Raw genomic sequence first — 18482 nt, 5'->3', positions numbered from 1 at the left:
CTGGGAGCTGTGTGACTCCAAGAAGGAGTATGGTGAACTCATGAGGGAGCTGCAGCATTTCCAGGACCAAGTAAAGCCTCTAATGCAGGAGAAGGAGTGGCTGGTGGACTCTCTGTACCAGCGAGACTGGGAACTATCCGCCCTGAAAGAGGCAATAAAAGATGAAGTGTCTGGTCACGACCGTGAGGCAGAAAAGAGGCATGAAAAGTTCAATAGGGAACTGCAACAAATCAAGAGAGACTATGAAGATCTCCTCAAGGTTAAGGAAAAACTAGAGGATGATAAAACTGATGCAGAGCACATGCGCCAAGTGATTGAGACTACTCTACAGGACACCCCTGATGAGAATGATGATCTCCGCAGAAAGATCCCAGGTCTGGAAGCTCAGGTGAAGGAGCTGCAGACATTCTGTGGTGATCTCCAGAGGGCATAGATGTGCCTTAAGGATAGAATCTGCAGGATGGAGGAGTCCATCGAAGAAGGGAGGTATGAAGCAAATGCCTCATTGGATAAGGCGAGCTTGGGTGTTCGGTGGATGTAAGAGCCGAGATCAAGGAGCTCAAGGAGTCGCTATAATTCCATTTTAAGCAAGAGAAGCTTGAGAGACTGGCTGTCGAGAGCCGAGTGGGCGCATTGGAGACAGAGAGCTCTGAGAAAATTCTGTTGACAAAGGAGCAGTTGAAGCTGTAAGAGCTTCAGAGATGGGCTGCTGAGAGGCGAATAGCTGAGCTAGAGAAAGAAGTTGTCGAGCTCAAAGGTCGCCTGGCAAAGTACCAATCAGTGAATGAAGCCTCCTTGGAGAAGGGCAAACAAGTTGCGCTCAGTCCTTTGGGCCATGAGAGGATGGACCTGAAAAGAGCTGAGAGAGTGTTGAAAGAAAATAAGTATGAAATGGGAGTGGTCAAGAAGAGAATTCTTGAGTTCATAGCTGTGAGTCAGCTCAGGGGAAGCATACAGGGTGAAGAAGCTGAAAGTCAGTTGTCCCTGAAACCTAAGCCAGATGATCATTTGGAGACCACTGGTGAGACAGAAATGTCTCGGTACAAGTGTCTCATAGATGTACCCGAAGATTTGAGAGAAGAATGCACCAGAGAGTCAGTGCATGAAGAGTTCAAGAAGGCCGTGGGTGCCTGTAAGGTGTACTCGACTTCAGAAGCTAAACAGCTGGAGGTCCTGTCCACAATCGAAGCCACAGTGAAGAGGGTGGCTATCCTAAGTGACATGCACTGGCGATGTATTCGCACAAAGCGGTTTGTCCGATTGAAGACGGAACAAGCCATTAGACATCTGGAGCTTATGAGAGAAGCTCAAAGTCTGCGGAAAGAAGTCATCCGGGTGCCTCATGCTCTGATAAGAAATCTCATTGGGAGAAATGGCCAAGCCATGCAAATGACGGTAAAGAAGTCTAGTGTGATGAAAGTAAGCAGTCCACGTGATTATCAGGACTGGATACCAGATGAAGACGGCATGGTGTCATTCTCTGCTGTAGGAAAGGAAGAAAATCTTGCTATATACGCATGCTGATGGAGTACCGAGTGACCTACCTGCGAGAGGTAGAACAGTTGAATCACGCCAGACTGCGAATGGAAAGAGCATCGTCTGACCAGCAAAAGATGGCAGCCGTCTATAAATTGTGAGACCAGACAGAGAAAGGGGCCTTCAAATAATAGGACGGCTACAGTAGAAGTTAGAGACCTTTCAAGATGTCCTGAGGATAGTGGGCATTGGTTTAGAGGTAGTGAGACCTCCAGTAACTCAGGTCTGAGAGGCCCATACAAACAACCCAATAGAGTACGGGACAGCACGAATTCAGACCTGACCGTAGATACAAGGGCAAGTAAGTTACACTGCTGTATTGACTGCTGGGAGTGGGGGAGGTCTGATAGGGTTACGACTGGCCGCTGGGAGCAGGGGAGGTCTGACAAGGTTACTACTCGGAAATGTGACTTGACGAAGGTAGTGACAATAACAGATGGTAGGTCCCAAAGGAATGGGATAATGTCGATGACTAATGTTCCAGGGGCTGAGCAGCGCAATTGTCAAGTCTCTGTGTGAACCGTGGGTTATAATGTTATTGTGTATGCTATGTGTTCAACCCCACAAGTTTGAACAGAGGGGGGGATATGTAATTCAGCAGCTTGCTGCATTGCTAGAATGTCCAGGGGGTGTTCTCTAGCTGACCATTTACCTCCCCCTCACGTGACTGATCACGTGACTGTGACATCATCACACGCCCTGTGTGCACAAAAGGATATAAACCCTGGTAGTTTTGAAACAGGTAGAGAAAGAGTGGCCTGGCGAGGCCTAGAGAGAGAGGCCTGGTCCCTGTGTGGGACTCCACTAGCCTGGAAGGCAGAGGCTGGATCCCCTGTGTTTGAGAAACCAGTAGCCTTTGAAGATACATGGCCCGGAGGCCCCATCTGGGAAGCCTTAAAGCCACAGCTGTGGCAGATCCGAGCTGACTGAAGCAGCTACGACCCGGCAAAGGTAAAACCGCTGCTTGATGTGGACATTGATATTGTTACCTTGCTGAAGGCTGTGTCTGGAGCCAAGTGGGCATATCTGTCACTGGAAAGGCTCTTGGATGTTATATGTGTAACATGTCGGCGAGCCACTGAGATGGACTATGTTATGTGCGGTTTATGAGGTGTAATAAACTACTGGACTACGTAATACTGGAAAGCGTTGCATGTGTGCTTTAATTGACCCAGTGAGGCGAGTACCCCAGCGTGATGAATAGCGCTACCTTACAGGCTTTAATGTTATGGATGACTGGTATATAGACATAACAGTATACTGTATATTCAAAACTGACCTAAGGGAAAGAGGGTCTTCCCAAAGAAGATGGCTTTTACACATAGTGGAACTGAAAATCTGTTACAGGAAATCTGTTCTCGAAAAGCCAGTGGTCTTATTAAAGAGATGGTCTTTTACAGAGGTTTCACTGTATGTGTATGATATGTAATAAAACTATTATATGCTGTACAGTATATGCAAATTTTAGGCAAAAGACACTTTCAAAATGATAACAATTATGTATGGAAGATTGAAGAATTTTTGCCTATGGTCCATTTAGAATATTTTGTAGTGCATAATCCGGTTTTATGGTTTATGTAACAAAAGGAATGTCTGTATGCGTATGGTACAATAAATGTGTATATATTACAGGTTTCTTTCATCCGCTTCATTTTACAACAAGTCTCTGAAGACTTCATTATAAAGACTTTCTGACAATGTGCAAAGCCTTGGAGACCAACAAGTTCCTCATGTGAGTATGATGCTTTATAGAAGAATGAACCTGTACCTAATGTTACCAAATTGTATTTTTACTACCCGCCATGCTAAAATCAACACATATTAAATTTGACATTTATGGAATGCAGAAGGACCTCAGTAAGTTGCAGAACTATAAAGAAGAAAAGTGATATATGTTCCATTTGCAGGTTATATTAGCACTGTACATATGTTGTTTCAGGAGTTAATATACTTGTTGGTCTAAGGCACTTGCTTCCCAAATTGTAAGCTCCTTTCTCCCTCTTGTTGGTAAGGAGCAGCTAAAAAGACAGTTTTGACTGAAGTATGTTTTATGCTTCACAGCCCTTACTGTGGTTGTACCCTACTTTCTTTTTTTTCAGTGTATTTTTAAGTTTTACTAGTCTCCGGAGACAAGTTTTAAAACTAGTTAAGGAATTTTTCATAAATGAAGTGCAAAAAATAACTACATGTGGTCGCATGATTGTTGCATAAATTGATTGGGTTCCAAAATGTAAATTAGCTTATCACAATGTAATTTTACCTCTAAAACCCCAGGTTACCATGATTAACACTTGTAAGATTTCATAGAATAAAACTTTCATTAAAATGACTTCTAATTTACAATATGAATATGCTCTATCACTCTAATAAGATAAAAACTAGAATAGCCCTCATTTTTGGCAGCGAAGTGGTTAATAAAGATTTGTCACTGAAACCGTATTATGTAAGTTAGTGGTAAGCTTCTTACGTACGGCCATTTAATAAGGATTAACATATAGCGGAGGTTGGTATTTTTAGATTTTATTTACTATAAATCCATATGGTGAGCAAGGAGAAATCAATTCAGATGTAGCCAGACAATCTAAGCTAAGATGGAAAAGCTGTTACTTTACTGATAAGTAAAAAAAAAAAGTCTATATTAATATATGCTATTAAATAAGTAAATAATGAAAAAAAAACATTTCTAAAATCAGACTGTCACGATTCCTCCTCTCAATGTGGTGAGTGGCAGCTCAGCCGTCCAAACTGGGACAGGGTCGTGCTGAGCTGTCAGTATTGTGATAGACAGCTCAGCTGTCCATTCTGAGGCTTGGGTATGCTGAGCTGTCAGTCTAGTGACAGTCCAGTTGCCCAATCAGGGCCGGGGCTTGCTAGGTTTCCTACAGGTGTCTCCTGCTCATTATGATTCCCAGGCTATTTAACTGCCTGTCTGCCTCTTATCTTTGCTAGTTGTATCTCTGCCCAAGTGGTGTGTGTATGTTTGCTCTGTGCTTTGAATTCTAGTATTTTCATCTTTGTTGACTGACCTTGGATTTGTCTTTGACCATCCATTTGCCTAGCCCATTTGTCTTCGTTGGCTACCTTCTTGGAATTCTGACCTCTGGACTGTGACCTGCCTATGCTTTTGCCTCACCCCTGAGTTTATGATATACCCTCTTGGCTTTCGACCTCAGACTCCCTGACTTCCCCACCTCACAATGTGCCCGTAAGTAGTGACTATCGTCATACAGACTTTGTTCATACTGTGGTCATATTCTTTTACATCAGTTTTACCTTTTAATATAGTGTGAAAAAAAGGAAAAAAAAAAACAGACAAATCTATGGTAAACTGGTGGAATTCATTAGAATCCTTTACACAACGGATGAATCAAAACTATCATGATTCTTAACACATGATGGTAATGTGAACAGAGCCTAAAAGTGGGCGTTGATGCGGAGGAGGTTAAAGCAGCTGCAATTTATTTATCAGTGTTTTAGTGAAACAGTATAAAACAAAAGATAGAGCAACAGGGAGTAATATAATAAGCTTAGGGACCACACACGTATAAAGTATGGAGAAGAACCACAGAGGCAGACTTTAATCTGCAGATTGCACACTTTATTTATGGCAGCAGTACATCTGATACGTTATATTTATCATTTAAAACTGAATAAGCATAGATTATGATTCATCTTTTTAGAATAACAATCTTTAACAAAACAATATTTTATAAAACCATCTGTTATATTAATGAGTAACTAAACTTTTTTTTATATATTATTATTATTGATCAGTTTTTGAAAAGTTATGAATCTTGTAGTATGCTTCATGCCAAACTCCCTGCTGAAGGTGCTGTTTCACCAGCCTAGTTTATGCACTTAAAGTAGTTGATTTGAAATGCAGCTGTGCCAAAAATGTATGCTCCAGTGCAAGCTCCTTTGCTCTCCTTCCCGATGATCAGAGGGGAGAGTGGTTGTAAATAGTGTTTGAGCATTGGGGAGGGGAGCATTGAAGCTCACTGTGGAATACAAATTTTTAGTACAGCTGCAGTTCAAATCAGCTACTCTAAGTGCATGAACAAGGCTGTATATACAGCACTTTCAGCATGGTCTTTGGCAAAAAGGAAGCAAAATGATTATTAGAATAGGAATACACTACAAAAATGGCTCCTTCCTGCAGCATATAACCACAGTGATATTTCAAGTAGACAAAGGACCAGACCTTGTCCTGCTGTTTCCCTGTAGGAGAAAAAAACAGCATTGCCATTGTTTCAGTTGCCATGTCTACATGTTTTTTGAGTTGCAAATACAGTAGAAAACTCCACTTTGAGTATAACATTTTGACAGCACACTATATCACATTGTAAATCAAAGTAGAAAAAAAATATTGGGCAAGGCAATGGAAGTTCAGGTTATTATTTTTGGCTTTATATACTATGCTGTATAAGAAATTTGCATTAAAAGAGTATGACTGCCACCAGCTAAGGCCATGTACACATTTGTGTTGGATCTTCTGTTAAGTGGCTCTGTTGCAGATTTTGTGTGGTCCCCCTAATGGAAACCCATCAAACTGCATTAAATTAATTTTGGTCCATCGATTGGTGCACTGCTTATGTCTGGCATACAAAGGGTCCATCACTGTCATTAAGTTCAAAATTCTGCACATGTAACAAAAGAGAAATCTGAGATTTGCTAACACAGATGTGAATAGAGCCCAATCTGTATCAGCAAAATTCTGACCAGTTTACCCTCCTGTAAATGCTCTGAAGACAAGGTCCATGCTATGCTTCTTTATAGATGCTTTCTTTTCCTATGGCATTTAAAGGCCAAGAGAGTGACTGTATCAGACTAATACTTGAGCTGTCATATAGATTTAAAGAAATCTTCATTTAATGTAGTGGCTTTTACAGAGCAAGTAGCGCTGCAGGCAGTATGCAGAGGTACTCTCGGAGCAGCATTATTACAAGTGACAGGTCTCCAGACGGGAAAGATTGTTCTTCTTATGCCACTTGCACATTGTTTTAAACGAAAACCCCCTTTGAACAATGTTATTTCATCTTTTGAGCTTTGCTGAGAAAATTCAATGCCCTTTTTAAAGCTTTTAAAATATAGCTTGAGAACTGTAGGGTAATAAACCTGCAATCATCACCAGCCAGATATAGTTTATCATCTGGTCTATCCGCACAATAATCAGTGAATATTGAGTTTACCAATCCTAATAGAAAATAACCTATTATATTAATAAATTTTTAAGTTAAACATAGTTTTAAGAACTTTGATTATATTTATTTTAATTTTCTATTTCTCTAGATGTGCCAAAAATCCAGATGTCTTGCAAGTAAGTCCGTTTGAGGCTAACAGTTCCTGTTCTGTAGCGATCACCTCGCACCAGTCATCTTTCTATAATCACATAACATCTATACATAACACACAACAAATGATTTAGCATTCACCCCTCGGAGGACGCTGATCGCGAAACGCGCGTCAGGGGTGCTCCTTAGTTGAACTGCCACACTGGTATGCCTCCTTCATGTTATTTTAAACTTGTCAATATGTTTCTGCCATATATGTATGATTGCATTTCTCTTAGCATGTGTCTTTTTCTGATCTCCTGTGAACCTGGTGATCCCTATGTGCATTTTACATGTCTAGTCCAAGTATGACCTATATTATTTGACTATAAATAAGTAAACCTACATTTTCCTAATTTATGCACATTGATTCCCTGAGGCTCACCTAGGTGATCTTAGTCTAGCCACTCCATGCACCTTGCCACAAATCTTAGCTCCATCTTGATGGAGCTTGGAGAAACTAGCGCGAAAACACCAAAAGTCACAATTTGTTTTCGGCAACTCCAACTTGCAAAATTTTTTTGCAACTTTTCAAGGTGATTTACTCCAGAATTCTGGGGTAATGGCTTTTGATGAATTAGGGAAAAAATGTACCGAAAAATGGGGAAAAAATGCTAAGTTTAGTCAAATAGTAAAAAAAAATAATTTCGCTATTGTTTATGAGGTTTTGTTATACAGTAAAAATGACATGGTTGTATGATTCTTCAGGTCAGTATGGATATGGTGATACAAAACTTTATGAGGATTTTTTTTGATATTTTAGTGAACAAAAAAAGAACTTTGTAAAAAAAAAAAAATGTTGTCGTCATTTCTTGAAACCCGTAACTTTTTATTTTTCTATGACTGGAACTGTGTAGGGGCTTGTTTTTCACTCTGAGCTTACATTTTTATTTAAAACAATATTTTCAAACATACGTTTTGATCTCATTTTATTGCATTTTTTTGTAGCAAGTATCATAAAATAGCTGCTTATGTGTCTCCACTCTTTTTTTTCCGTTATTTAATGCCATAGTATTTAATAGCACAGTATTGCAGTATGTAGTGAAATTGCGGTTCTTCTATGGAGCTCAATCTGTGGCTAAGCTTCACATGAGGATCAAGATTGCAATTATGGGAATCTTCAGCAGGGTAACAGCTGCCATGACAACCCATCAAATTGTAAGATGCCAATGGGAGCCGGTGTATGTGCGCACTGGCGCATCAGTGATTGACAGCGGCATTTAAATGATTAACCAGCAGAGATCGGAGCTCAGTTGAGGTCGTTGCTGTTACGGGCAGATGCTGGCTGTGTAAAACAGCTGGTAACTGCCTGGAATGATGCAGGCTCAATTCCTGAGCCCGCTCCAAACACCTGCTACAACCACATGCTGTAAATTTACGATATGTGATCATTGTCAGATTAAATTTGTCTGTGTACTAAAAGGTAAAGTTAAAAGTAAGAAAATAAAATTATGACAAAAAAACCTCCATAGGGAAAGTATGTTCAGCACACAACACTATCTTACTAGTTTCAGACAATAGATATGTCCTTAGTCGAAGCTGTGGGTCATGAGCTAAGACTAAGCAGACATCTACCACCTGAAACAGGTAAAATAGGAGTGTAGTGTGCTGAACATTGTTTCCTTGTGTTTTTTACTTGAACAAGTAAAAAAGTCTCCGGACGGACGTTTTAACCCTTATGTGTAGGTTCTACAATGACTCCTTTCTTTACACTAATAACCAATTTATTAGAGAGACCTTGGAACAAAGAGTACAGCTTGAGAACTTGTCCATAAAGTACAATACTAAGGTATATTTTCTTACAATGGTCCTTTATTCTTCCTCAGGGAAATGTATGAATAAATGAACAACTAGGCGTTACCATTCTGCTCGATAGGGTATGTCCCTAAACAGTCTGCACTGACTGTGTAGAGAAATGACCCCATTGTCAAGGTGAATAACAAAGCAAAATATTTTATTCATACATTTCCAGATTAAATAGCAGCGAAACTGTACAGAATAGAGTTCTAAGAAATTCTACGAAAAAAAAAATTCTCAGAATAGATGCTCCAGCTTTATTATGTTACGGGCAATGCAAGAATATCCAATAAACAGACCCGTTAAGTGAAATGACAAGTTACTTGAAGAAGCAATTCCACCTGACCTGAAAATAACATTGCACAGATTTTTCAACCAAAGAACCTTCTTTTACTCATAAATACAAGAGGTCACATGTTGATGCCCCTATTTAAAGTGCTCTTGTTCAGCACTTTCAATGATCATAACGGCAGGTGAACAGACAATAAAGGTTGCAGTGTGAGAACTAGGATGTTCCCTCGTTCTTAAAAAGAATGCAATAACTTTGTACTGTTCTACAGTATGCTGATAAGACATTTTCACTCTTAAAGGAAGCTATCATCAGAAAGTGACCTTTGCTTAAATCGAGTCTTTGTGTTATATGTATTGGTGATCGCGGGGCGCCGATGGGTTACCATGACTGCCGGGGGTCTGCTGAAGACCTGTGTGCCTGTTATGACGGTACTACTGTGAAAGCCATCCTGTAGCTGGGGTTCATAGAAGACCGTGATTTTTGCTATACATAACAATCCTATAGTAGAAGCAATCAGACAATCACAGGTTTAAGTCCCCTAAGGGGACTAACAAGTACTGTTGAAAGTGAAAAAAATGATTTTAAAAATATGAAAAAAATATATATAAAAGTTCAAATCACCTCCCTTTTCCCCCATTAAAAGTAAATTTAAAAAATACACATTTTTGATATTGCTGTATTCGGAAGAGTCCAATCTATCAAAATATAAAATAAATTAACCCGATCAGTAAATGGCGTAATGAGAACAAAATCAAAATGCCAGAATTATGTTTTTTTGGCTGCCACAACACTGGAATAAAATGCAATAAGAGGAGATCAAAACATCTTTTCGACCCCCAATATTGTATCAGTAAAAATGTCAGTTCAGGGAGCAAAATATAAGCCCTCACATAGCCCCATTCCCCAAAATTGAAAATGTTACACATCTCGGAAAATGGCGACAAAAGTCAATTTTTTTTTCTACAAATTTCAGAATTTTTTTTTTTTCAGCAAATAAATAGAAAAAACCTATGCATGTTTGGTATCCGTGTAATCGTACTGACCTGGAGAATCATACTGCCAGGTCAGTTTTACCATGTAGTAAACATAGTGAATAAAAAAAAAAAACTTTTGCAGAATTACACGTTTTTTTTTGCTATTTTATAGCACTTTTTTTTCTACTTTCCAGTAAATCACATGATAAAAATGAATGGTGTCATTCAAAAGTGCAAAACGTCCCCAAAAAAACAAGCGCTCATACTGCCATGTGCCGGTCTACTGGTCCAGACAACTAAGGCCTGGAGATTTACGCCGACCAACACTTTAAAGCAGGAGTGGGGAACCTCAAAGGATGGATTAAATATCCAAATAGCCCTTGGCAGAAAGAAGGTTCCTCACCCCTGGTTTAAAGGTATAGCACATAGATTTACACAGTACATGTAATACAATAACATCAAAACAAACAATCAGTCTTTAGCCGTAGAAGGGAAACATCGACCCCATTAACAGGTGGCCTGCAATTTAGAAGCTTTGACAAAAGCCACAGGTAAAACCGCTTTTAAGCGCATGTAAAGACGACTGTGTATTCTCTCATCCGAGAGAAACAGGTCGATTGGGCAAATCACACTCTGATTAAACGCTGATCAGAGTGCGAGCATATTGTGATCCGATTCTCTAGGATGACGAGATGGAGAAAAAATTCAAGGAAAAGGAATCTCCAGCGAAGGATCCAGGAAGGATCATTCCTGAATAAGGTTAGCCGAAACGAATAATGAATAAATACTGATGCTTTATAGTTACCTGACTGGATCCTTCGCTGGAGATTCCTTTTCCTTCAATTGACTGTTGCACCTGATCCTGGGTGGCTCCGTGCGAGGATATACTAGTCTTTATTGCTATACTCATCCAGTGAGCTGACTCTCCTGCCCCTTCCCCTTCCCCCATCATTCTACGGCTTTGCATATGGAGAAAAAATAGTTTCCTTCTTCTCCATTCTGTCCATGGAAATCAGGCTACACTCAGATGTCATCCGAGTGCAGTCTGACTTACTGACTTACATTGCCGAGTGCGATCCGAATATCGGATCAAACTCTGGCATGCAGTGACTTCTTCCTTAGACTGACGCGGTCCGAGGAAAAAATCTGACTTGTACATGGCCCCACAGACTAGCATTGGTCCGAGTGTGATCTGACGTTTTATCGGATCACACTCGCACCGAAAATACACTTGTCTGCACCTGCAATAACAGACACGTTTGATACGGTTTTAATGTGTTTTTTCCGCATAGCTGTGTGTTTTGGCACATGGTGATCTGCACTCTGAAAAGTGTAGTTCTTACACAGGCATTGAACAGTAAAACGCTCACATTCCAAAGCTGCCTGGGTCTCAGTCCTTCCTGCAATAATGGGCAGAAGTCTCATGTCTCTTTGGACCAAACAGAGACCATCCGGGAATCAGGCAGCATTGAACCAAGAGTGGCAGGGGATTGGTAAGACGAGTACCAGCTTCTGCACTCCTCTCTGTGACTGCTACTGTATATCATAGTTGGGAAAGCCATACTCCACATATACAGTATGGATCTATGCACTTAATAAACACACTGCAGCACCTACAGTATTTTTTTCATGAAGGCGGCAAAATAGGTTTATACAAAAAGTATAAAAGTTACATTTCTAGTTTAAAAATGAAAAAAGTTTAGTTATTATGTAAAGGAAAACAGCAGGGTTTTTCCACCACCTAATCTGAGAGCAGCATAATGCAGAAACAGAGACCTTGAATCCAGAGAAGTCTCACTTACTAGGCTGTTTGCCATACTTTTGATAAAATGAGTTTATCAGCAGGAGATTATTTCTAGAGGACTAGTAAACCTGCTGCAAGGTTGTCCTCCATATTTATGAGCTCTGTATAGCCCCGCCCCCACCTCTGATTGGCAGCTTTCTAAGTATGCACAGTGTACACAGAAAGCTGTCAATCAGTGGTGTGGTAGGGGTTATACAAAGCTCAGCATTCATTAGTAGATCTGCAGCAGTTAAAACTATGGTTTTAGCAAAACTGCAGCAAGAATCCCAGTAAGTGATGCATCACTGGAATTAGGGTCTCCTCCCCTGTGTTGTGCTACTCTTAGCTATGGAGGCAAAAACCTGGTGACAGATTCCCTTAAAGCATAATTTTGTTCAACTGGACAATTCCTTCCATTGCAGTTTTCAAAAAGTGATTTGTTGTATGTGAAATAGAGAACACATGAGTGTAGAGCTTGGATTATTAAAGGGACTCTGTCAGCACAGGGTGACTGTGCAAACCAAGTCCCGTCACTTTCTACATCATGGAGATGCCAATCATTTATATACACCTTCCCACCTGCTTGTTTCCCCTCTCTCCACCCTCCTCTTCTTTGATTGACAGCTCTGTCTTCATAGAGCCAGAGAAGGGCAGAGATAGATAGAAACCAAGCAGGTGGGAAGGTATATATAAATGAATGGCTCCACCATGATGCACTGAGGACTTGTACTTGGTTTGAACAGTCATTCTGTGCTGACAGAGTCCTTTTAAGTCTTAGGGTGGTTTCACACACAACCTTTTTAGAGAAAAAAAGCTATACTTTTGCACAGGTTGTATTGGTGTTTTTCCACATTTTTTGCAGCAAAAAACACTGCAGCTAAAAGTCAATTGGGAGATGAAAAACACTATAAACTGTGGTCTTTTTTTGAGTGTATGTGTTTTATTAACATATTTTTATTTGTGGGGGCACCATCACTGTGGAGAACAAAGTGGATATTTTTGGGTAACATTACATTAATGAACACAAAATGGTCATTATTTCTTTGTCAGGGCACAAATAGGAATTATTACTTTTGTGGAGCAAAGGGGGATTATCGATATTGAGCACAATGTTGGTATTATTACAATGGAGTGAAAAGAGTGGATTATTTCTTTGAGGGGGACATAGAAATTAAATATTAATTTGAGGGGCAAAATAAAGAAATTATTACCGTGGAGGCACACAAAAAGGCTATTTTTGAGTCGAAGCACATATGGTTATTTTTACTAGGTAGTGGGCATATAGAGAAATTTATTACTTTTACTTTGTGGGGCCCCTTACTGTGTGGGGGTAGTGAGAGGGACATTTGGGCTAGTTGTTGGATGGGAGATAGGTGTGCAGATTAAAGTTATGACTGGAAGTAGTTGTCATGATGGTCTGGGCCAGATAAAAATATAGGGAAATATGAAAAGTTCTATAAACTGTAAGAATTTTTGTGAATTATTTTAGTTTTGTGTGTTTTTTCCATTTTGGCATATCTTTTACAGCGTGCTCTATATATAGGGTGCAATTATAGTTCACTAAGTACCCTATATTTAATATGCAACTTTGCTTTACATTTATATATAATGATGGTAGGGTATGAGATATATTTTTTGTCTTTTGTAGGTTTTGCTTCTTTTTGCTAGTGTGAACATGCTCCTATTTCTTGCATGTGTACCATCTTAGACCTCAGTTCACATTGCTTGTTTTTTTGTCTTGTTTGCATTCTGTGCAAATTAAGGGTGTGGCATCCCCTTTGTTGAGCTGATTAGTATATATGTAGTTTACCACGGGCCTAGGTGGTCTGAAGTTGGGACCCGGTCCTATTTGTCTACCCTTTTATATGCATTACTTCAACTTTGATATACAGTAAAGTTTTTAATATAGACAGTGTAGGTACCGTCCCAATTTAGGGTCACCTGGTCGCTGGTGGCACGGCTTGTATACTTTTTTTGATCAAAAATAGTTCACTAAGTACCCTATATTTAATATGCAACTTTGCTTTACATTTATATATAATGATGGTAGGGTATGAGATATATTTTTTGTCTTTTGTAGGTTTTATTTGTTTTTTTTTCATTAAGATTGGTGTAGGGGATGCCAGTCTTAATGAAGTGCTCGCTGCAGTACACTGACCTGATTCATTAATCAGCGCTCACCTATAAGCGAACCAGGCACGCCTCGTACCCATCATGCACCATCGCCAGAATTGTACACCAGACAGAGGAGTACATTTGTGGAGAAAGTGACACCACTTTAGTGACATAACTTATAATTAATTTGCCAGGTGGGCGTGACCACCCATGTCACACCTATATTGGCATAGCTGGCCAGGACTGGTATGTAATCTGTCAAGATTTGCAAAAATACTGTAATTTATTAATGTATTAAAGACCTTAACAAATTGCCCTCATAGTGTTTTTCAATGACCAAAAAAAATGGTTTTGTCTGAACAAAAAAAAAACCTCATTCATCTTCCAGTCCAAAGAGCCACTATAAAAAAGGTATCTCACAATGGAATACATCAATGGTCCATTGATTTGTCTGCATCAGCGCATTGACTGCACACATGAATTAGAAAAGGTTTAAAGATGCATAAGGACCAATTTATAGAAGGTGCATTTTATCCTGTGCATAGTCATGGGACCTATCTGATAAGAAGACAGTGTGAACATGAACCAGTAGTAAGAATAATATACATGCTCTAGGTATCACAATAAGACACATCTCTATAGAGACCTGTTTGCACAGACACAGCGGCTTAATAGGTATGGTCATCCACTGCTGTATCCAGGTAATACACTCAGATAATTCCATTTAATTGGACCCCAGACAACCATTCTTCCATTCCTTAGCTTTTTCTATCTATATGTACACTATGATTTATTTATACAAAATGGATTCCTACAGTTTACTGAACGGCAATCCATGTGATTGCTATTTTCACAGCTGATGTTTGCCATAAAATTGGAATTGATTTCTTTTAATAAAATGTCACAGACTGACGGACAGTTTATTGTAGTGAAGAGCCGGAGTTCATTCAATGAATTGCTTACTCTCTGAGCATTGGTAAGACAAAATATGCCAGCAGTTACTAGGAGTACCACGGAAAGAAACACATAGTGATCAAAGGCACTCATTGATTCGCCAAGGATGCAACACATCAAATATTAACGTAACCCTTAAAGACCTCCATAAATTAATCCGTGCATAGTTATGGTGCACAGATCAGGAATCCTAGCAGCCAGGACATCCTTTATAACCAATATGCATATGATAAAAGCCCCCTTGACTCCCCCTCACGCTCATATCCCATCTGTTGACTCTAATTCCTGTTCTTTAGTCAAAAAAAGTCAGGAATTTGTGGATTTTTTTCAATCAAATGAAGATTAGATCTAAAACAAAGCAGCAGAGTGAGTCATGGAATAATCTGATGATCTTTTGCAAAATATACATATAGAAATCCATATATGATGTGCGCTCCTGCAGCCCTTGACCCACCGTAACCCAATGACTTGCAGCCCCATAATCACTCACCAATGAGATGATCAGTATAGCACTCTGGGGCTGTCAGAGACCCTCTTGAAAAGACTCAGGATACAGTGCTCAGCCTTTATAATCCAGACCTCTGCAGAGAAGTGTGGAGGTCATGTCAGCAGCAGCGACAGCCGCACTGATTAAGATGGGGCGTAAGGACAGCAGCCACATGCGGTGCCCGGTGCCAACTGAGACGCTGCCACAGTTGTTCTTCCCAGTAATCCAACACACATACACCTTTACTTCTCCTCTTTATTATGTGACTTGAACAGACAGATTCCCCTCCCCTGCCTGGATCTTAGCACTGAGCAATTCTAGAAAGATAATCGCACTGCCATCAAGTGGACACGGAAATAACACATTAGCATATATGGCTGCAAGATTTACAAGCAAAAATGATGAAATGAAGTGAAGCCGAGGAAGAAATCGCCTGTATCCATCAATGTCATACGATATAGACTGCTTAACCAATTGCCAAATCTGAGTAAATAACTGAATGCATCAGTGTCTTCATGTTGTGCTTGATATCTGGTTCACATATCTTACTCTTATGCGTAACCGGAATTAGAAAATAATCTGCAATCCATTTGTAATTAATGTTCATATTGGAGGGATTCTCCATGTAAAAAAAAAGAAATAATTGACAGAAAACGAAGGCTCGGTTTACATATTCCGTTTTGGGAACAGACATAAGGAAAAAGTGATATCATTTATGCAAGCGGAAGCTCATTGATTATTATGGAGTCAATCTATGGCCCATTTATTAGAGAGAAAAAAAGCACTGCATATGAAACTTTTTTTTTCCTTCTAAAAATGGGAATCTAGTTAGACCCCATACTCAGCGCAGATTAAGGGTAGCTAGGGCCCCTGGCAGTTTAGGGTGTGTGGACCCCCACAGCTACCAATGTATCATGTGACTTGTCACATGTCATTTTAGGGAGGACATGTGATATGTCACGTGATGAACACACAGGTACTCTGTTGCACATCTGCAGACACCAATTTTTTTCCCTTATGTACTGGGCTATGCATAAAAATAGAGGATACTATGTAATAAGGGACAGCGCTATACATAACAAGAGGGATACTATGTAAAAAGGGAGAGGGAGAGCGATATATATAATGTGAGGGAATGCAATGTAATAGGGGACAGCGCTATACATAACAAGAAGGAATGCTATGTAATAGGGGACAGCGCTATACATAACAAGAGGGAATGCTATGTAATAGGAGACGGCATTATACTTAACAAGAGGGAATGCTATGTAGTAACGGACAGCTCTATACATAACAAGTGGGAATGCTATGTAAAAAGGGACAGCGCTATACATAACATAGCGAGAGGGTATACTATGTAAAGAGGGACAGCACTATACATAGCGGGAGAGGAAGTTATATAATCAGGGACAATGCTATACCTAACATGATGGGATGATAATGCCATGTAAATCCCTTATGTACTGGGCTTTACATAAAAATAGAGGATACTATGTAATAACGGACAGCTCTATATATAACATGAGGGAATACTATGTAATAAGGAACAGCTCTATACTGTACATAGCAAGAGGGTATACTATGTAAAGAGGACAGCACTATACACAACAGGAGAGGAAGCTATATAATCAGGGGCAATGCTATACATAACAAGAGTGAATGATATGTAATAACGGACAGCTCTATACATAACAAGAGAGAATGCCATGTAGTAATGGACAGATCTATAAATAGCAAGAGGGGATACTATTTAAAGAGGGACAGTGTCATAACATGAGGGGAAGCTATGTAATTAGCGACAGCGCTATACATAACAAGAGGGAATGCAATTTAATAACAGACAGCTCTGTACAAAACAAATGAGGATGCCATGTAGTAACTGACAGCTCTACATATAGCAAGAGGGGATACTATGTAAAGAGGGATAGCGCTATACATAACAGGAGGGGAAGCTATGTAATCAGGGACAACGCTATACGTAACGAGAGGGAATGCTATTAGTGATGAGCGAGCACTAAAATGCTCGGGTACTCGTTGTTTGAGGCGAGCAAATTGGAATGCTCGAGTGCTCGGTCCGATTAACGAACCCAATGTAATTCTATGAGAAGCTCGAGCATTTTTCAAGCAGCTCACCCCGGCGGTCTGCAGAGGGCCTAAAAATTGCCCAAATCGATGGGAGCAGTGCTCAAATGACATGGGAACAGCACGGAGAAGACCCCTGCAAGCATTTCTGACTCCCAGGTCACTGCTGTCAACAATGTTGTCAGAGGTATTACGCCACTTTTACGGACTCACAAGAAAACATACAAAAACAAAACCAAAATGGATTTTCCGGGCAATATGTTAAGGAACATCCTTTCCAGGGTAATGACTTGTATATAAGGCAAAATAAATAACCAAAAACAAAAATGCTCCTCCACACCTCGGGCTATGTTCACACGTAGCATTTTTGATGCGTTTTTGCACTTTTGCATTGCTTTCAGCCAAGACAAATGCATTCACCGGGAAATGTCATTTTAACATTTTACAACCTTATCTGGCCATGTGGTGTGTGACATATCATCAGACAAATGCATACAGTGCTGAAAAGACATGGGAACAGCATGGGGAAGACCTCTGGAAGCATCTCTGACTCCCAAGTCACTGCCTAAAAGTGTGCCCATCATAAGTGATCCTTGGCGCATGCAAAGATGTTTCCCGCCATGCACCTGTCGTTGCAGACTTGCAACAATCACCGTCCACGTCCTTGTCCCAGCACAGCATTCAGTTGTCCCTACCCCATTAGTTGGAATGCAAGCGCAAGTATGCAGCCAGAAACCCACCCACCCACAGGCTGTAATACTATACTGACAAATTTTTGATAGCTGCTTGAACTTGAAATGTGTCCCTTTAGGCTCGTGGAGACGGAAGCTGTCCACAACCTTATAGCGTCAGCGTCCGGGTGTCCATACTTGGACCCCAGCCGCCACTATTTGTCCCGGTGTCGGCTCCGTCTTCCACAAGCACGGGTTCTACTGACTCGCCCAGGGGGATACGGGGGGGGGGACTCGGTACCTGGGCCTTGACCTTCTGTGGGATGTCACGGCAGTCGTCTCCCGGGCCCGTCCTCTGGGGTCACTCTTTAAAAGGAGGTTTTTGTTAACAGTCTGTCTCATGACGCCACCTGTGGTTCCCGGTAAGGAGTACCGGCGCTGCTGCAGACCTCCGGGGGTGA

At 40.4% G+C, this 18482-nt stretch overlaps 1 protein-coding gene across 1 annotated transcript in view; it reads right to left on the bottom strand.

Moving 5' to 3' along the window:
• Nucleotides 1-15565, bottom strand: part of LOC141259659 (cAMP-dependent protein kinase inhibitor beta-like) — a 210866-nt gene extending 195301 nt beyond the window's left edge. Inside the window, exon 1 of the mRNA XM_073675950.1 lies at nt 15272-15565. The gene's annotated coding sequence lies outside the window, so the exon portion shown is untranslated. The remainder of the gene's footprint in view (nt 1-15271) is intronic.
• Between the last annotated feature and the right edge of the window lie 2917 nt (nt 15566-18482).

This window comes from Phyllobates terribilis, unplaced genomic scaffold (genome assembly GCF_046119375.1).
Source record: "Phyllobates terribilis strain yellow unplaced genomic scaffold, ASM4611937v1 Scaffold_3__8_contigs__length_932513732, whole genome shotgun sequence".
NCBI lineage: Eukaryota > Metazoa > Chordata > Amphibia > Anura > Dendrobatidae > Phyllobates > Phyllobates terribilis.
Note: the sequence above shows the minus strand (reverse complement) of the source record. Positions and strands in the feature narration are given on the sequence as shown.